Source organism: Eubalaena glacialis, chromosome 11 (genome assembly GCF_028564815.1).
Source record: "Eubalaena glacialis isolate mEubGla1 chromosome 11, mEubGla1.1.hap2.+ XY, whole genome shotgun sequence".
NCBI lineage: Eukaryota > Metazoa > Chordata > Mammalia > Artiodactyla > Balaenidae > Eubalaena > Eubalaena glacialis.
In genome coordinates, this window is record NC_083726.1 from 67,646,130 (window position 1) to 67,666,676 (window position 20,547).

The following is a 20,547-nucleotide window of genomic DNA, read 5'->3' on the forward strand; positions in this document are numbered from 1 at the left end:
GTTACTTAACGGAGCTGGCAGGTAGCTGAGATGGGATGTGATTCCACATCCCCTGGCCAAAGCTTCTGCCTGGCTTACTGTCCTCCCTCCGCCAGGAGTTGGTACAAAAGCCACGTGCTGCTGGGTACCCAGGCATCCTGGCCACACCATTATTTTTTCTTTGTAACAGAAGAACTAAGAATGCTCATCATTTGCATTGGGGAACTTTTGAGTGTGAACTCAAGGGCCAAATCCCTACCTGAGCTTGTCTGAATCCATCTAGCACAGGCAGCAGACGTTCTCCAGTCCCGGGCAGCCATCTCAGGAAAAGATGCTACTATTGGCCACCAGGAAGACCCTTTAAGACTGAAGATATTCATCATAAACCTAGCTTTTGTGTTGGAAAAACAATTCTGAGAGCACATCCTACACAAACCAGGTCTAGGAACACCTCGATACCTGTGCCAAAAAAGCAGATAAGGAAGCCGTTTGGCCCACAGGCCCTTCTTTATGCTCATGGATGGATTAAGATTATTTACTCATTGTTTGAAATGTTCACATTCAATTCACTTTCTGGCAACTTCCAGAAAGTATTCGCTGACAGCTGGATAAAATCAACTGAGTGTGTCCAATAAAAATATTTCTGAAGATAGAAGCAGCATTATCATTTTGGCAGCGATTACAAAATTTGTGTCCATACATATTACGCATGTTTATTGTCTTATGTTTGGTTTTATTCTCATGGGAAAAAAATCCCACTGAATTTGGCACCAAGTATTAAGTCAGTTCTTTTAAATTTTCTCTTCTCTTCCCGTGTCCCTCCCTTCCTTCTTTCTGTCCTTCCTTCCTTCCTTCCTTCCTTCCTCCCTCGCTCCCTCCCTCCCTTCCTTTTTCTCACTCTTTCTCTCTCTTTTTTGTCTTTTTCTTTCTTTCTTTTTTTTTTTATTAAATCACTACTTGTGTAATAATTATTTTAATTTTAGTCTAGAAAAGCTTCAGTACTACTCTCCTAGACTAATACATTCTTTAGAATCTCGTAGTTTAGACTCTGCTAATATATGCCTTTATAGTCTGAAAACACGTTATGTTTTATCATTCAGCTCAATTTCTAACATTAAATTCAACTCATTGCTATCACCAGTCTTTCTTTTTTTTTAAATTTATTTTATTGAACTATAGTTGATTTACAATGTTGTGTTAGTTTCTGCTATACAGCAAAGTGATTCCGTTACACACACATACACACGCACATATATATTCTTTTTCATATTCTTTTCCATTATAGTTTATTACAGGATATTTAATGTAGTTCCCTGTGCTATACAGTAGGAACTTATTGTTTATCCATTCTATATATAATAGTTTGCATCTGCTAATCCCAAACTCTCAATCCATCCCTCCCCCAACCCCCTCCCCTTGGCAACCACAAGTCTGCTCTCTATGTCTGTGAGTCTGTTTCTGTTTTGTGGATAAGTTCATTTATGTCATACTTTAGATTCCATGTATAAGTGATATCATATGGTGTTTGTCTTTCTCTGTCTGACTTACTCCACTTAGTATGATAATCTCTAGATCCATCTATGTTGCTGCAAATGGCATTATGTATTTCATTCTTTTTTATGGCTGACCACCAGTCTTTCTTAAATGGTATGTAACCAGTAGTGATCACCTTTCATGTTGTTCCTAAGGCTGCTGCCTTATCAGTAAATGTCCTTCTAATGGAGGGCAGGAGGAAGATACTTACATTCAATTCAACAGACGTCCCTTTCACTAGCCTTAAATATTCCTTTAAGTGTCATAAAATATCCCACAATATTGTCACAACCCGCATTCAAAATCATGATAACTAATATTTAATATGTTCCTGAGAAATAATTATATGACTTAAACTCGGTTTACAAAACATGTAGCTCATCAGCACATTATACTCAGTTTTTTCTTTGTTTGTTTGTTTTTAGCAGCAAGATGTATTTGTTGACTAACTGACATAACGCAGTGGAAGTTCTTCAATCATTGTAGGTCTGGAAATTTAATCCAGACATTGCTATTCTCAATTCATTGTTTTAAAAGCATTTAAGAATAACAACAGAATCTAATTAATTCAACCTTTCCCAGTCTCAAAGTAGTTTTAAAAATTAAAAATCACTGGCTTAATTATTAGCCAGTCAAAGATGATTCAGACCATTGAGGGGAACCTTTCCCTAATGCAAACTATTTATTTTGTGGTACAAAAGAAGAGGCCTTCCCTGAAGCATCTGAATTTGATAACCAAGCTTTTACAATGGAGCATCCTCTTAAATAGCCTATCATATTCTCTGGAGACAAAATTTTTGTAGCATATTATTTTCTTTTTAAATAATGACATATTCCCCCCTAATTTTTCCTATTCTTATTGGTTAGATTCTCTTATAAGAACATGATTATCTTATAATAGCATTGATACACATTTAAAAAATTAAGCATTTAAACAGGCATTGGCTTTGGTTAAATATGACAGTAATTGATAGTTTTCTTTTAAACAATGTTTCCTAGGTCAGTCTATATCTCAGTAATTTTCATAGCAGAACATTAAAATTGCAGCTCTTAAAATGATTTCGATCTGCCCCCTCAGCTCTTTCCCTCCCAACACATCTCTTGGCTTCTTTTCTGGCAGAGAGTGGGGTGGCATTGCCATGACATTGAGATTTCAGTCAGTCTTTTGGGATCAATAACATGAACTGTCACCTAATAATGATAATTAAAAATAATTCCTTTCACTTCCCATTTAAGTTTCCTAAACTGTATCAGTCTGAAGCAGGGAAATTAGATGCAGAACCCAATTTTGTCTTGCATAAAACACATTTAGTGGTGCAACCCTTTAGGATTGCACTCAAAATTCTCCTTAGATTGTCTCCAGGCAATTTTTCCAGTATTCATTCCCACAATTCTTCTCTCTCAACAATGCATTCAAATCTGGCCTATTCAGGGTCCTTAAAGAGGCACCTAGAATATTCTCCCTGGTATTTTCCACTGATTGACAGTCTATTAATCCTAAAAAGTTTTAGCAAAATCCCACTTCTATGAAGCCATCTTTGACTTCATTCATTCATATGAGAAAGTAACATTTTCTGAACCATTTCTGATTTAAGCCCTCCTTGAAAGACCCCTTTGAAGCAGAGAAGGCATATTAATTCAATCTGCATCTGAAAAAGATCCTTCTGGTAATGATGCTGAGGTGGGTTGGGTGTGGAGAAGGGAGGAATGGAAACAGGGAAACCAATAGAGGACTTTACAGTGGCCCAGTAGCAAAAGTAGGACAGGTTTTTAGGGAGATTAAAGAGGCACAATTTTTAGGATTTCATTGAAATTAGACAGACAAGTCATTTCCAGCTCACATAAGGGTAATAATAAATATATGCACAAAGCATTATAGGAGAACAAAGAAGGGTGGTAGTACTGAGTGTCCAGAAAAGCTTTCCTCAGGCTATAATACCCCACAACAATCCTTGGAGAATGAGTTGTAAGGTGAAGTAGAGTTGAAGGGAGGGGATTGCAGTCCCGTTGGAGGGAGTCGCATGTGTGAACGCTGAGAGATTAGAGAGAACTTGATACATTCAGTACCAGTAGTTTGGTTTTGCCAGAACTATAGTGGAGGATGGGTAGAGGTAGGAACCCCGCAAAGGGGAAGCTAGAAAGGTAGGCAGAAGTCAGATCATGAAGGGTCCTATGTGCCACCCCAAGTCATTTCAACCTTATTCTGAAAGCCATGAGGTCAATCTGTGAATTTCAGCAACTGGAGTGATATGAACAGATGTGTAACTGAAAGGTAGCAGAAAATGCCACCCCAAAAATGCCACTTTGGTGTAAGGATTATTTTGTGCTGAAGGCAATTGAGAAGAAGCAGCTATCAGAAAAGCTCTCTACTTTCCTCCTATTTACCTAAAGCAGAATATAAATTTATAAAGGTGTTCCCCCCTCCCCTCTTTACCAGGAAGGACAGAAGTAAATCACTGGAGACAACTCGAACTTTTATTAGCCCAGAGACAGCACCAGAGGAGTCTATATAACAAACTTTATTAACTAGCCCTTGTCTTCTGTTAGTTCTCCCATATATTTACCTTCCCACAATTTGCTGCCTTAGAAACCTGAAGTCCTTTACCTTTGTCTTGTGACTTCTCTAAAAACGTATTGTTCTTTTGTTAAGAAGCTATATAAGCCCAAGTTCTAACCACCCCTTTGAGTTACTCATCGCTGAGAACTCCCATGTGTATGCATGATGCCCATGTTGATACACTTCTGTTTGCTTTTCTCTTATTAATCTGCTTTTGTTAGTCAAATTTGCAGTATATGAACCTAAGATGGATAGAGGGAAAACAATTTTTCTTCCCTTGCATAATTTAGAGAGAGCTTTCTGACTGCAGTGAGGAGGGAGTAACAGATTAGTTAGGGGACTATAAGAATAATCCAAGGAAGAGACGATAAAGGCCTGAACTGAGATATGGTGATGGAGATGGAGGAGGGGCTATAGTTGGGAGATGTTAAGATGCTAGGATTGACAAGACTGATGCCTGATTAGATGGAGGAAGGTTGAAGAGAGCATCAGATTTACTTTCTGATTTGTAGCTTGGGTGGTGCAGTAAAGGATGGTGCCAATCTCCAAGATGGGGGATATATTTGAGGAAGAAGAAAATGAGTTTTGTTTTGGACAGGTTGAGTTTGAGTAGCCTGTAGGGCTACAGAAGAAATGTCTGGTACAAAGATGAATGAAGATGCCTAAAGCTCAGAAGAAAGAGCTGAGACAGAGATTTAGATTTTGGTGATGAGTCCACATTTAGTTAGTAGTTCAAGCCATGGGAGTAGATGAAACATATCAGAGAATATTTAGCAAGAGAAGAGAAGAGGATGGAACAGAGGAGAAAATATCTGAGTAGCTGGAAGAATAGGAGCCAGAAAAGGAGGAGCCAAAGAAGCAAGAGCCAAAGCAGAGAAGGATGGTATCAGTGATGCCAAATGAGGAAAAGGAGGTGGTTTCTAGCAGGGCCGAATACATTAGAGAGATCAAGGAAGAGAAAGCCTGTGAATGTTCACTGGATTTAGAAACAGGTGACCTTGGCAGAAGTAAAGCGGAGGAGGAAGGCATATGGCAGTGGGTTGAGGAATGCATAAGGAAGAAGGAAGTGCAGACATCTCTTTCAAGAAGTTTGGATGTGAGGGAAGGAGAACAAAAGATAGAGCCTGAGCTATGCAGGGGGATTGTGGAATCAAGAGAGGGCTGGAATCAAGAAATTCAGAAGGCATGGGCATATTTAAATGCTGGAGTAGAAAAGCCAGTAGAGGAGAGACTGAAGATCTAGCTAAGATAGGGCATAAAGACAGCAAAGCAAAGGCATAAGACAGCAGGAAGCAAGGAAGGGAGGGAGGGAGGCAATGAATGCATGGTGGGGACAGAAGAGACATCAATTCAATTCAATGAAGAGGGAAGGGAAAAAAAGGATTTGGAGGACTGGGTAGGAAGTTGAGGAAATATTTGCTTGAAGATCTCAATTTCTATGTGAAATAGGAAAGGAGGTCATTTGATGAGGGTGAGGGAAAGTGACAGATTGGGGAGGAACTTAAAGAAAGTAGAGAAGATTTGAAATAGTCATTGTGGGTGCCAGGGAGGAAAAACTTCCTCTACCCTCTTAGGTTCATTCATGGAGTCCTGTGAATTAAGCTGACAAAAGACAGAGAAAACACAGATTTTTATTCACATATATACAAAGAAGTTCACAGAAAAAAATGTCACTTAGGGAGGTGGTTAGAATTTGGGGCTTATATACCATCTTGATAAGGGAAGGGGAGAAGAAGAAAGGAAAACAAATAATTTTAGGGAAAATAAATGGGCCCTTAGGAGGCTAAATGGCAGATATGATAGTTTTATGACAATACCTGCTTAGGTGTTCTCTTATCCTGGTGCCAATTTCTCTCCTCCAGTACTAGGAGTCAATCTTGTCTGACTGTGAAACTCCTGGGAAAGGGATTTATGACAATTGAGTTCTTTTGGGAGGCTCTGCTTTCAGGCAGATAAGGGGAGTTCCGAAAAAAATCTCTTCCTGCATCTGCTGATTCTCAAATGCCTTCAGCTCAAAATAATTTTTATGCCCCAGTGGCATACTCTGGACCCCTTCATGGAAAATAAGATAGAGATATAACTAGGGAAATGTAGAGGGTTTTCAAGTTGAAGACAACAACATGTCTACACTTTTGTGTGATTTTTTTTTCCCCAGCAGGGTAGGTGTAGGAGCAGAGAAAGTGGGCCCTGGGATTGATCTATGTTTAGTTTCTCCAAACTGGTGGGATGGAAGGACAAGTGGTCAAGGGAGTTCAGGGTGGTAGTTAGCTTGGGAGTAACTGAGCTTATGGACTATTGATAACAAGGTGGTGTTATGACCTGAATGTTTGTGCCCCCTCCCTCCAAACTCATATGTTGAAGCCCTAATGCCCACGTGGCTGTATTTGGAGACAGAGCCTCTGATAAAGTAATTAAGGTGTGATGAAGTCATAAGTGTGGGGCCCTTATCTGATAGGATTAGTGTCCTTATTGAAAGAGACACCAGCAGACTGCCCTGGTGGCACAGTGGTTAAGAATCCGCTTGCCAATTCAGGGAACACAGATTCGAACCCTGGTCTGGGAAGATCCCACATGCTGCGGAGCAGCTAAGCCTGTGCACCACAACTACTGAGCCTGCACTCTAGAGCCTGAGAGCCACAACTACTGAGCCCGTGTGCCACAACTACTGAAGCCCACGCACCTAGAACCCATGCTCTGCAACAAGAGAGGCCACCGCAATGAGAAGCCTGCACACCGCAACGAGGAGTAGCCCCGCTCGCCACAACTAGAGAAAGCCTGCACGCAGCAATAAAGACCCAATGCAGCCAAAAATAAAAATAAATAAATTAAAAAAAAAAAAAGACACCAGAGAGCTGTCTCTCCATGCACACACATCAAGGAAAGGCCACGTGAGGACACATGAGAAGGCGGCCGTCCACAAGCCAGAAGGAGAGCTCTCACCAGAAACCAAATCAGCCAAAACCTTGATCTTGGACTTCCAGCCCTCAGAACTGTGAGAAAATAAATTTCTGTTGTTTAAGCACCTGGCCTACAGTTTTTGTTATGGCTGCCCTAGTAGACTAATAAGTGTGGTCAGGGAAGGAAGTGAAGGCAGGAAGGGCAGAAAAGTGGAGAAGAGCTCTTGAGGGTATTGAAGAGCAAGGCAGCGGCTATAGTGCAAGGAAAGGAAGTTGTGGATGGGAGTGTCTATTAGAATTTGTAATTGTTGAGGAATAGCAGCTCTAGGGGATAACAAGCTCAGGACTGTAGCTAAATGGCAGTAGAGGAAATGAGGTCATGAAGGCTAATGAGGTTAGGAAGAACTGTGAGGCTAAGGCTTGGAGGTCATCCATGTGGCCACAGAAATCACCTAGGATGTTGGCAGGACCTGAGATGAGGAGGATGTATGAGTTGGGAAAAGCAATGCTTGCTGCTGTAACAAAAGTCCCCACATTTCTGTGGCTTCCCAGTATAAAATTTGGGTCTGGCAGCTCCCCTGACAGCTGCCCTCCAATCAGAGACTCAGAGATGGGGACTCCTGTGCAGGGCTCTGCCATCTGGGGTCATTCATTTCCAACGAGTATAACCCTGATACAAAACATAGAAAAGATAGCACACAAAAAAAGGAAACCGCCATCTCACTTATGAGTATCGATGCACACATTCAAATAAAATGCCAGCAGTAATAAAAGAAAAATACAGCATGACCCAACAGTTTATTTTAGTAGTGAAAGAGAGAGGGTCTATCTACGTGGGCCTGGCTGAACTGCATGGAATGAAAACATTTGCTTTCCTCAACCTTCTGCAACTTATCCAAACATTTGTATACCATAAAGTCAGAAATAGTGGCCCTCCACTTCAGCAATCCACAGTGACATAAATCTGTGAAGATACCCTGTAAATTGAAATGCACTAAGTAGGAGTAAAGAATTTCTGAGCACACAGGGCCCCATGCTGGGTGTGGTTTAGGATAAGAATTTTAAGCCATGATTTCTCTTCTGGATCTTACCGCCTGGTTGGAAAAGATAAGCTAAGAGAGATGCAAACAACATCGAGTGTAAAGGCCCAATAGCCAGACAGACCATGTTTAGCGTTGAGAGGGAGAGAAGATAAACTCCAGGCCTTGTCTGTTGCAGAGAAACCAAATCATTGCATTTTCTCCCTGGGGCCAGGAAGACTGCCTTTCCCAGCCCCGACTGCTTTTGGAAGGAGTCAAATAACAGCTCTGGCCCCTAGAATATGGGCAGGAGTGATATATGCCACCATTAGTCTTGGCCCTTAAATATTCTGCTGGGTCCCACTCTCTCTCTCTCCTTTACTTGTGCAAAGAATAAGCAAATGTCAATATTATACACACACACACACACCAAAAAAAAAAAAAAAAAAAGCCAAATTGTTTTCCAGTCTCCTATTTTCTTAACCTTTTCATTCATTTAAACAGCATTTGTTATGTGCCATTATGCATCAGGAGCTGTACCCTCATGGAGCTTACATTCTAGTTGATTGGTGAGTTCTAGGGATTTTTCCAATTTATTCTGTTATTCAAAAGTCACTGCTTGGATTTATTAATCCAACGGATTTTCTGTTTTCTAATTCATTAATATCACTCTTTAGCTTGATTGCTTTCTTATTCCTCCTTGTCTTAAGACTGTTTTGTTGCTGCTTTAAGAATTCCATACATTAGCTAATTTTTCATCTCTTCTTGTTTAATAATAACAGTATTTAAGGGTACAATGAAATCATTTCATTGCATGCATTTAAAGTTTTTTTAAATTAACTGAGCACCCTTGAATGGATATTCCTCAGTAATACTAATCCTATGACTTACACAGAGGATGCAGTCAAGTCAGAAAACTGTCTGCAGGAGTTCCAAAACTCAGGGAGAGAACACATGAATGATTTTAAAGTTTTCTCAACCATTGACAAAGAAATGAAATGCATTATTTGTTTTAAAAAATCAATATGATCAATATACTCCACGAGTGATTACAGGTATTTTCAAGATACATGTGACTTTCATTTTAGAGCCAATTCTCCATTTATTTGTTTGCTTATAGCTATTATTGTCCCTTATGTGTTTTAGGTGTAACATTCTAGTTATCATTAGTCTAAATATTGTTTACTGTAGTTTTGATTTCTTTGAATTTATGAGTTGATAGGAAATGTCACCTCACCTGATACCTTGTTGCAGAAAAATCCCAGCTTCTAGGAAGTCAAACACTCCTCTGGCTTTTAAAAATATATAATTTTTATACACACACGACTTTACAAATTGTCCCACTTACTCTTTACTGGTCTGCTCTAGGCATGCTAGAATGTGAATTAGTCACTGAGTTATGCATCTTTAACCACTGAGACTGCAAATATAAAGTCCAGCAGGAAAGCACCATAACCTGAATGCTACAGAACTCTCCTGGCCCACCTATGCTTATACCACCCAACACTCATTCCCCTCTTAACCAAAAAAAAAAAAGTTAGAAACAAGAATGGGCTTGCTTTTGATGAGGCTTAACTGGTAAGCGCCAAAGAGCCAAAAAGCTGAGGCCACTGGGAGATCTGCTCAGTGCCTGGTACTTAGTATATTTTTAGTGAATTACCAAACAATTGAATTCTGACTTCAAGTCACTCGCTCCTCCTACCTCATGCCCCACAGCGTTTTTGTGAGGCTCGAATGCGAAACACTTGAAAGAGCTTGGCAAACTGCCATGCTAGTCATCACTACTATGGTTTTAATACCCCAGATTCTGTGACCCTAAGGCGTAATGCACGACAGAACCACCAGAGGGCGGCAGCCCCACTCTACTACTCTGAAAAACCTCAGAAAATAAGTTTTAGATGAAAAAGGAAAGGCTCTTGTAAGCTTATTAAAAGGATTTTGTTCTCGGTACTCTGTAAGATCCCCCAGATTTTACCTCATCTTTACTTCTGCAAAGTGGCTGAGAAAGTGAGTCGGACTTGAGTAGCACCCATCCCCCCGCCCAACAGATGGGGCTGCAGAAAATGTTTATTTCTTCCTCCCCTTAGGCTAATCAGCTTTTGAGAAATAGATCAGTGGATCAATGGTCTACGGTGGTAGAACGGTTGATTTGTGCCTTTGCTTCCCTGAACATTTTGGAAAAATTACTTCCTGGAATATGTATGATCTCATGAAAATAATTAATAATGGTTCAGCAATTACTTTGTATCAAGCCCTGTTCTTATTGCTTTATGTGAGGTAGGTATGATAATTATCTCCATTTTATACATGAGGACATTAGCACAGAGAGGTTAGGTAATTTATGTAACGTTGCCCAGCTAGTAAGGGGCAGGGCAAGTTAGGAAGCCCTGTAGTTTGGCTTCAGAATGTGTACTCTTAACCACTGAACTATGCTACCCTTCAAAAACGAAGGCTTTTCCGCAAATCTCAGCTAGATTGCTAGATTGCAGCTAGATTGCTGGGGCAGTTTTGCACCTAACTCTGTACATGGCTTTATATTGAAGGCATGGATTATTTTCAGATTACCAAAAGGGTTCCTAGCAATTGGCAGTTTGTAAGGAGCAAAGTCTGAGATGCAATGCAGACACTCTAACAATTTAGGTTGGATACTAATTGGGGCATAGCTTTCCACAAGGCTGAAATTGTGTAGCTGAAATTTCTTCTAAGGGAATCATGACAGCTTTCAGAGTAGATCATTATAGACTTTACAACTTGCAAGGGAACGTTAAAGACGACCTCGCTCAGCCTCTGAGAGGGTCAGTGACTTGTCCAAGGCCCTACTAGCAGAGCTAGAATTTGAATCCAAGGACCTAAAATTCCCAGTTCCAAGTGCAGAGCTCTTTTTAACAAAGCTTTCTCCCTTCACAATAAAATTCTCTTTCTTCCTGGTCCTCTTCCAGGGCCTTCAGCATTCAAGAGAGAGAAAAAAATCGAGACATTTCTCTCAATGTGAACTTAGCAAAATGGATAAAAGAACTTCCCCAGGTTCCCACTCACTTTATTAGGACTATGTACCTTTCCTTAGTTTCTTCTGTTAGTGATCACATGAAAGTTTCAGATTTGTGTCAAGCATGGCAAAGGCTCTGAGATTTTACCTACCCGCAAGCTAACCAGTTTACCTGCTGCAGTTTAATGGTTGCTGGTAGAAGACACAAGCCTCCTGGGTCAGAGACAAAAGACAGTTCATTATTCACAGCAACTGTTGTCGCCAGGATGTTAGCATGTTTTGCACCGGCTCCCTAAGCCCCAACTTCCAAAGGGCAATAGGAAAAGACCAGATGATACCTGCGCATCCAGCAGGTTGTGTCCCAGGAGAACTCTGACCGGAATCTTCTGTAACGGGCAGTAAACATGCCTATTCTTTGCTCCAAAGAGAGACATTATATTCATTACACTGGGCAGCAGATATGCCTGTCCTTTGCTCCAGTGGGAAACACAATCTCTATCTGTCAAGGTTGTTCTCTACACAAACATCCTTGAAAAGATAGTGTGTAACAAAAGGCAGTCAGTGCCTCTGTTTGCAAGATGTGCAGAGTGGTTGAGAGAACATGTAGCAGGCTTGAGATCCATGGAGAATTGTCTCCCAACAACAGTAATCTATCAAAACCAGCCCTATTCAAGTCACTGAACGTTATGCTATTTTTAAAGTGCCTAAGGTAGCTGAATTCCTTGATAATCAAACATCAATTTCATATTGTTTCAGTAAACCCTTGCAGCAAGAAAGCTGATTTTTGACCCACTCCAGCAAAAACAACTCAGTACTAATGAGAGCATCCTGATAATTTTAAAAATTATTTTTCTAAGTATTTCATTCTTCCAAAGAAAGAAAAAAAATATTCTCTTTAACACACAGTGCACATGAGATATTGTCTCATTTGGGAAGTGACATGGAGGAGGAAGGGCCAGTGATAACCTGATTTCTCAGTACCCACATGAGCAGCACATATTTTCATGTATAGTACATCAGTAGGATGGGGCTGCCACAGTGATATGTGCAAATAACTCCCATGTTACGGTAATCGTTTATGTTAATACAGTTCCTCTTTATGATAAGAGAAAAGATATGCTCATAAGTATTAAAAGCTTATACATCTTATGTAAATAGTTTTAATTGATGATTAGAATTTTTGCCATTTATGCAACAATTTCTTTTCTCTTTCCTAGTTTTTAATACCAGCTACCATTTGTCATGCATCTAATATTCAGGTAATTTGCATATTTAATCTCATTTGAATTTTAATGACTGTATATGAAGGAATGGAGACACACCCATCTACAGGATTCAGATATACCTGCCTGGAAAGCTGGTATATTTCTATTCCATTACTCTGCCTTATTGTTACCTGGCCCACCTCTTGGCCTGGGGTATGGATTTCCAAGAAGATCTTGGAGCACTTCCCTCCAGGTTTCTAAGTCAGTTGCCTCACTCTCCTTCACTTGGGTCTGCTGGCATTCTCAGCAGTGTTCACTTCTTCATAGCTGAAGAACATCATGGAATCTTAGAGATGGAAGGGATCCCGAGAGTCTCCATACTACAGCATCCCCAGTGGGCGCCCATCTGCTTTCTGCCTCAGTGCTTCCTTGATTGGTGGCGCTTGTAGTAGTTAGAAGTTTTAAAAATGTTGCTCTATGCTGTCACTTTGTAATTTGTACACATTGTTCCATGCCTGCTGTTAATCTACTTCCTCTTCTAGAAGGACTTCTCATAAAATCCAAGAAAAATTTTTCCAAAGAAGCATGCTGAACAAAGGGCAATAATCTAGGAGGTTTGTATAGTTATATCTTTAAGTATATTATTAAATATTAAAACATAGCTACTTGCTTCTCAAGCACTGATTAAGGTTAAATCATGCCAATAAATTACTCTAAATCATTTGCCACTGGAAGGATTGGGGGCTGACTTAGTGAAATACTTATTGGTACTAATCCATTTTCTATTATGCATCTAACACATTGTTAAAGTTAGTAGTTTCAGCACAAACCCAATAATAATAATAAATGTTGGGTAAGCATTTTTAAATGCTTCAGAGACACTGTCATTCTTATTTACATTTTCACATTAAACTATCCAGCAGGCTTGGTGGGTGATCCAATAAGTAATTGTCCTCCCAGAAGCCACCACCTGTAGCGGTTAACATTTTCTTTTCTGTGACCTTTAGCCTCTGACCCATCTACTTTTTCCAACTGAGTGCTTTTTAAAGCAATTCCACCTCAAATACACTTCATTTCCTCAGATCCAAGATAAAGTACCAAGAAATTCAAAAGTCTCATTTAGAAAAGTTTTTTCCCATATACTTTAGAATTACATCTCTCTCTCTCTCTCTCTTTCTTTCTTTCTTTCTTTCTTTTTTTTTTGTATTTTAGGCAAGTGCAGTGGATTGAATAGTGTCTCCTAAAAATTCATCCGGAACCTCAGAATGTGACCTTTTGGGAAATTTGTAGATGTAATTAGTTAAAGATCTCAAGATGTAATCATCCTGGATTTAGGCTGGGCCTTGAATCCTATGACTGGAGTCCTTTTAAGTAGAGGAGAGGACACAGGAGACCCATAGAGAAGAAGGAGTTGTGAAGATAGAGGCAGAGACTGGAGATATGTACAAGCAAAGGAACACCAGGGACTGTCTGCAATCACCAGAAGCTAGCAGAGAAGCGTGGAATGATCTTTCCCTCATAGGCTCCGAGGAACCACCCCTACTGACACCTTGATTTCGGACTCCAGCCTCCAGAATGATAAGAGAATAAATTTCTGTTATTTTCCACCCCTGAGTTTGTACTAATTTGTTATGACCATCCTAGGAAGCTAATACAGTGATATAACAACAATCTAAAACTGATAAAGCATAAATGTTTATCAATATGTGGTGTCCGAATCAAACAAGGTGCATTGAGAAAAAGAAAAAGGATTGGGTGGAGGATATTACTAGGTCTGAAAATAGGCTGCTGCCTTAATTAAAAAACATCATTCTTCATAAATAGCCTGTGCAGACAAAAGGACTGCCTGGCTTGTTCTCTCTATTATTCTCCATAGCCCTGATCACATTGTATTGAGGTGATTTGTCTTCCACAAGGGCCCTTTCTTATTCTCAGATGAGGCTCTGTGTCTTAGCAGAGGGACTGACACATAAGTCACAGTAAGTGCTCAATAGATAGGAGGACATGTATCCAGCTTTACCTATGAATAGCAGTTCTTGTGTGCACCTGTTTTCCTGGCATAATTATTAATAGTGTCCTCTTTCCAGATATAGAGAACAGATTTGTGGTTGCCAAGGAGAAGGGGGATGGGGGAGGGATGGACTGGGAGTTTGGGGTTGGCAGATGCCAACTGTTGTATACAGGATGGATACACAACAAGGTCCTACTGTATAGCACAGGGAACCATATTCAATATCCTGTGATAAACCATAATGGAAAAGAATATGAAAAAGAGTATATATATATATATAACTGAATCACTTTGCTGTACAGCAGAAATTAATACAACATTGTAAATCAACTGTACGTCAATAACATAAATTTTTAAAAATAAAATGTGTCCTCTTTCATATTCAGAAGTATTCTATTTGTATGAAAAGCTATCCTGTCAATTTATGCTTATGCACATATGGAACAGATGATTTTGGAAATACTATTATGAGTCTGCTTGAAAACTGGCAGAGCCAAGGTTTTCCTTATCTGTATTCATTTTTATTGTAAAATTCACATATGTAATTAATACATCCAGAATGATCCTATTAAAGTGAGTCAGATCACATCTTTTCACTGCTCAAAATCCTTTTCATCTCACTCTGAATAACAACAGCCAAAGCCCTTACAATGGCCCCCAAGTCCCCACGCTATGTGACCCATTTCCTCCCTGATCCCACAGCCCGGTGTCTTGTCCAACTGCCCTCCTTGCTGACACTCAAACACACACGTAGACTACTGAGTCAGGGGATTTGCATTTGTTACTGATAAACACATGTCAGAATTTGTGGAATGTAGCCAAAGCAGTATTTGGGTATTAATAGACTTAAAATATCTATAATAGAATAAGAAAATAGAAAATTAATGGCCTAAAGTTAAAACTCAATTAACTAGAAGAAAACCCCAAATAATCCCAAAGACAGTAAAATAAATAATAATGATAAGTTTACAAATTAATAACATTTAAAAAACCTATAGAGATGATCAACACAAAAGTGTTTATTTGAAAAGAAAAATTCTGGCTATTTTCATCAAGGCAGAAGATATAAGCAAACAATATTAGACATGAGGAAGTGTAAGCTCCATTAGAGATTTTAAATCATAGGAGAATAAAATAAGCAAGTTATGACCATAATTCTGAAAACATATATGAAATAGGTATTTTTAAGAAAAATATAAATCACCAATACATGACTCAAGAAAGGTATTTTTAAAATGCAAAAATACCAATATCCATTAATGATAGATCGGTAATCAAACTTATTCCTCCCAAAAAGGGATCAGTTACAGGAAGTTTTATAAACCAATTGTACCAATCTTTTAAGGAACAGATCTTTTCTATTTTATACAAACTGTTATAGAAAAATAAGGAAATTTATTTTACACATTTAGTATAATCTTGATAATAACATAAGAGTAATTCAAGATAAAAATTATAGGCCTATTATATTTATGAACATTATTTTATAAAAATATTTGCAACTCAAATCCAGCAACATACAAAACCAAAAGTTATAAAATGTTCAACAGTAGAAGCCCATTAATATAATTTACAATACTGACATTCTAAAGAGAAAAATTGTATGATAATCTTAATAGAAAAGCTTTAGATGAAATCCAACACTCATTTTTTTAAGTTGTAAGAAAAACCTAACACATCCTAACAAATATTAAAAGACAAGTTCTACCAAATATTTATGAAATGAAATTCCAATTTTACAAAAACTCTTTTAGGTTCCACAAAAAGAGAGACTGTCCCCCAATTCATCTTGGTACCAAGCATAATCTTGATGCCACAACTAGACAAGAACAGTGAAGGGTGCCAGAATGTGCTGCCCCCAAGTATGCCACTTTGGCTTAAGGATTATTTTGAGCTAAAAACACTTGAAAAACAGCCGATACGATAAGGACACTCTGACCTTAAAGCTTGAGATAAAAATTTCCATGTGAAATGTTCCCTCTCTGTACCAAGAAGAAGAAACATTCTTATCAACAGATAAGAGGAGTCAAGGTGGAGAGAAATCTGCACAAACAGACCTTGTTAAAATCCACTCTTATCTTCCTTAAGTCTCTCCATATATTTTAGTTACTTTTCCACAATGGCTCTTCTTTGTTCAAACACTTAGGTGTAGTCGCTTCTTTGGGTCTTCATTTTCCTATGGGGGCTCCCATGTACATATACAAACCTATGTGCTTTTCTCCTGTTGATCTGTCCTACGTTAATTTAATTCTCAGGCCCAGCCAGAGACCCGAAGAGGGTAGAGGTAAAGTTCTGCTTCCCCTACAACTACATTAAATAGAAAATTTACAGTCTAATTTCATTCCTGAACATAGGTGTAAAAATCCTAAACAGAAGCTTATAAAACCTAATTCCATAATCTATAAAAAAGTAAATAATTTATGGTCAGGTTGAATGCATTCCAGGAATACAAAGCTGATTTAATGTCAGAAGGTAAAATTATATTATTTATCTCATGTGTAGTAAAGATTGTAAACTTGCCCCCAAAGAGGTCTGGCCTTTGTCCTTAGCTTCTAGGAGATAATCTCTAAGCATTTAGAACATCATGCCTGATAGGAATGTCTTTATTTGCCTGGGAACTTTGGATAACTGGATAGTCTAACAGGATAATTTAGGGCAAAGGGTGACTACATTGGAAAAATGGGAACTGGAGACTGAAATCAGCCATGTGGGTGTTCAGTCCTACTTATGTAGTGGAGCCCCAGTAAAAACCCTGGACACCAGGTCCAGGTGAGCTTCCCTGGTTGACAGTACTTTGTGCACATTGTCACACACTGAAACTGGGAAAGTAATGCATCCATGACTCCAGGGGGAGAGGACCACAGAAGCTCCATAATTGGTATATCCCGGACTCTGCCTTATGTTCTTCTTGACTGATTTTAATCTGTCCTAAAATTATCAAATCAATCAAATGATTTTAATTCTCCTAAAATCCCAACAATACAGTAAACTGCTTTTAAAATTTATATGGAATAGCAAAGGACCAAGAATAGCCAAGACACTTCTGAAGAAGATGGGGTCTTCTAAAATCATATATCAAGATTTATCATAAAGCTGTAGTAGTTAAAACATAGTGTCTGGCACAGGGATTGATCAATGGAACAGACTAGAGAGCCCAGGAATAATAGACCCACATATATGTGGACAATAGTCAATGTCAAGGAGAGAACATCTAAGGATGAAGAGGGAGAAAAGAAAGGAAAATGGTTGAAGAGAGAAATATTTGTCTCTGTATACATTTGACCACAGTCAAAACTATTTTCCTTAATATTTAAGGAATGGAGGGACATCGAGTGTGGCCCAAGTCACAGTTCAGCTTTCACATCAAGAAAGACGGTCAGTTACATAATTTGTGGGCCCCACTACAAGATGAAACTGCAGTGCCTCTTGTTCAAAAATTATTAATAATTTCAAGACGGTGACAGCCGAACATCCAACAAAGTGCAAGACCCTTCTAAGCCTGGGGACATGTGTGACTGCACATGTCACATGCCCATGAAGCCAGCCCTACCAACGAATATCCTACAGGCCTCTCTGCAGTGCAGGGTTTGAGTAATGGATGATCGTGAATCATATATACATTGCTATCAACTTTGTGGGTGTCAACTAATGTGAAAAAAGTTCTATCATGTCTGCTTTCACTTACAGCTATACACAATATTCTCTGGAATTAAGGCAAAGAATTTTCTACTTTTTCTCCAGTTATGTTAACTCAAACACACTTGTAACTCAATACCTCATTTAAGTTTCAACTCAAAGGCAGTTGCAGGGAATAGCCTAGTTCCGAGCATTTAGGGGAGTACTTTAAATTTTCTTCCATTACCCTAATAAATTTTCTATTGTTTGACATTTTCCTGTGGCATTCATTTTCAAACTTGAAAGATTAATAGAACATTTCACCAAGGTAATACTAGGTTACTTTATTTTATTTTAAGTTACTTTATTTTTTATTGTCAAATAGAATAAATAAATCAGTGTCTAAAGTTATAGAGATTGTAATGTATGAAAGTGAATAATTGGTAATTCCTAAAAATTGATTTTCTAGAATGGAGTAGACTTGAAGCTTACTCAAAATTAGTTTTTATAAAATAAAAAAATCTAAAGTATTTTATAGAAGATATTTTGAAAAATATAAATGTATAGAAGCTTCCACTACATTATTTTGAGTCTTCCAAAGACTGGCTGCATTCTTATTTATTATTATAACATGTATAAATACTTCCACTTCACCAATAGGCCCAATGTATAAAGTTATGTTTGGAGTTAAAATATTCACAAGTGTTTGGTAATTTGTTATACAGACAGTGGTTCTGGGGCCCTTTGTAGTAAAAGCTATTGCAAAGTAATATTTTCAAGTGGATTCTTTCACCCCCAAATGAAGAATTCAGCTCACTTTCAGAGAAGTGATTAAATGAACGATGGTAATTGCTTTCTCTTTACACAGTTACTCTTAAAATGCTGCAAAGGATTTCATCATTGATTTCAGGTCAAATCTTTTTGCAAGTTTTTCTCACCGGAGGTCTTCTGCCTGAAGCCACAAGCAAGAGTTTTCAAGGAGTTAAGAGTGTATGAGGTAATCTGCATTTGCTATTATTAGGTGGACCCTATTGTGAGTGATTTTATTTGACAGCATCATAACCGATTACCTGAAAATTCGAGCCAATAGCTGTCTTTTCAAGAAAAATTCAATTTGCAATTTACATTTTCCACACTTCCTTTCCGCCCACTAACAAATCAACTGCAGATCTCTGTTCAGCTCCAAAAGGCACTTCTCATGGGAAAAGAAACAGCCTTAAGCCTTCTTCAGGGTGATCACACTTAGCGGCCAACAGAGAGGAGCTGGGCTCTGTGATTGAGGGCAGAATTGGTGTGTGGGATCAGGGAAAGATTTAATGAAAATCCAAAGGCCCAGAGAAAACTGATAAACTTTTCAATGTCGGTCCCAAGAATCACAGGTAAGAATAGCAGAGCTTTATTGCCTATCACCAAGGTTCTCTTAGCCTAAGGTCTGGCACACCCTGCTTTCTCCCCTGCACACTCCCTGCTTGCCAATCGGCCAAGGCCTCCACTTTTCTGTGTCTTGTTTATCTTTTGTTTTCGGTTTGTCTTTGAGGAATTGTAATATGATAGAAGAATTTGTTGGCCATTTGAATAGCCTCTTTTGTGATTTGTTCTTATCCATTTTTCTGTTGGATTGTATCTTTTTTCTTATTAATTTGTAGACGTCTTTTATATATCTGGCATAAGTTTCTGTTGTTCATATTGTAAATATTTTCTTCTCTCTGGGCTTCCCTTTTCACTCTTAAATGTATCTTTTGATGAACAGAAGTTATTAATTTCAATGTAATTAAATATGTGATTTGTGCTTTTATGGCTTCTTTATAGTTTGCATTTTTTATGTTGTCCTATTTTTAGAGTCTTTCTCTACTCTGAAATCATGAAGGTATACTCCTATCATATCGTCTGAAAGTTCCTTCATTTTTTTTCACATTTATGACTAAAAAAATCTGGAATTAATATATGTTTATGGTGTAAGGTAGAGGTCAAATTTCTTTTCTTTTTCTATGTGGATATTTAATTGTTCCAATATTATTCATTGAAGAGGTCTCTCTTTCTTCCATTGGTCAATAATACCACCTTTCTCATAAATCAGATATCCCTGTGTGGCTGTCTGTTTTGGCCCTCTTTCTATTGCATTGGTCTATTTGTCTCTTCTTGTACCATTCTCTAAATCTGTGCCAGTGTCTTAACAACTGTAGCTTCACAGTCTTGATAATCAGGAATCTGGCATTGTTTTTCTTCTTAAAAAATTTTCTTGACGATTCTTGGTCCTTGGATAGCTAACTAAATTTCAGCTTGTCAAGTTTAATAATAATAATAATAATAATAAAAATAACAATCAAAGGAGGTTTGCTTTAAATATATAGATCCATCTGATATTATTTTTTACAATTTTGATTACTCTAATTCATGAATGTATTTCCTATCAATTATTTAGATATTATTTTATTTGTCTTAATAGTGTTTTATAGTTTTTTTTTTTGCACTCAGGTTTTGCATATACTTTATTAGATTTATTCTCTGATATTTGATATTTTTGTAGTTATTATAAATGGTATCTTTTCATTTGATTTTTAAATAACTAGTATATAGAATTTAAAATATTGTTTCTAGTAACTTTGCTAAACTCATTTATTTTTTCATTTTTTAAAAATTTATTATTTATTTATTTACTTATTTTTAAAATTTTTGGATTTTATTTTATTTATTTTTTTATACAGCAGGTTCATATTAGTCATCAATTTTATACACATCAGTGTA

The 20,547-nt window shown here is 38.0% G+C and overlaps 1 protein-coding gene and 1 long non-coding RNA gene across 2 annotated transcripts in view; one reads left to right on the forward strand and one right to left on the reverse strand.

The window, feature by feature from the left end:
• PCED1B (PC-esterase domain containing 1B) overlaps nucleotides 1-20,547 on the reverse strand; it is a 422,128-nt gene that overhangs the window by 157,809 nt on the left and 243,772 nt on the right. The gene's annotated exons all lie outside the window — the stretch shown is intronic.
• Nucleotides 12,188-13,414, forward strand: LOC133100379 (uncharacterized). The gene is made up of 3 exons (XR_009702483.1): nucleotides 12,188-12,230; nucleotides 12,719-12,790; nucleotides 13,389-13,414. It is a non-coding gene; the product is annotated as an uncharacterized LOC133100379 (long non-coding RNA).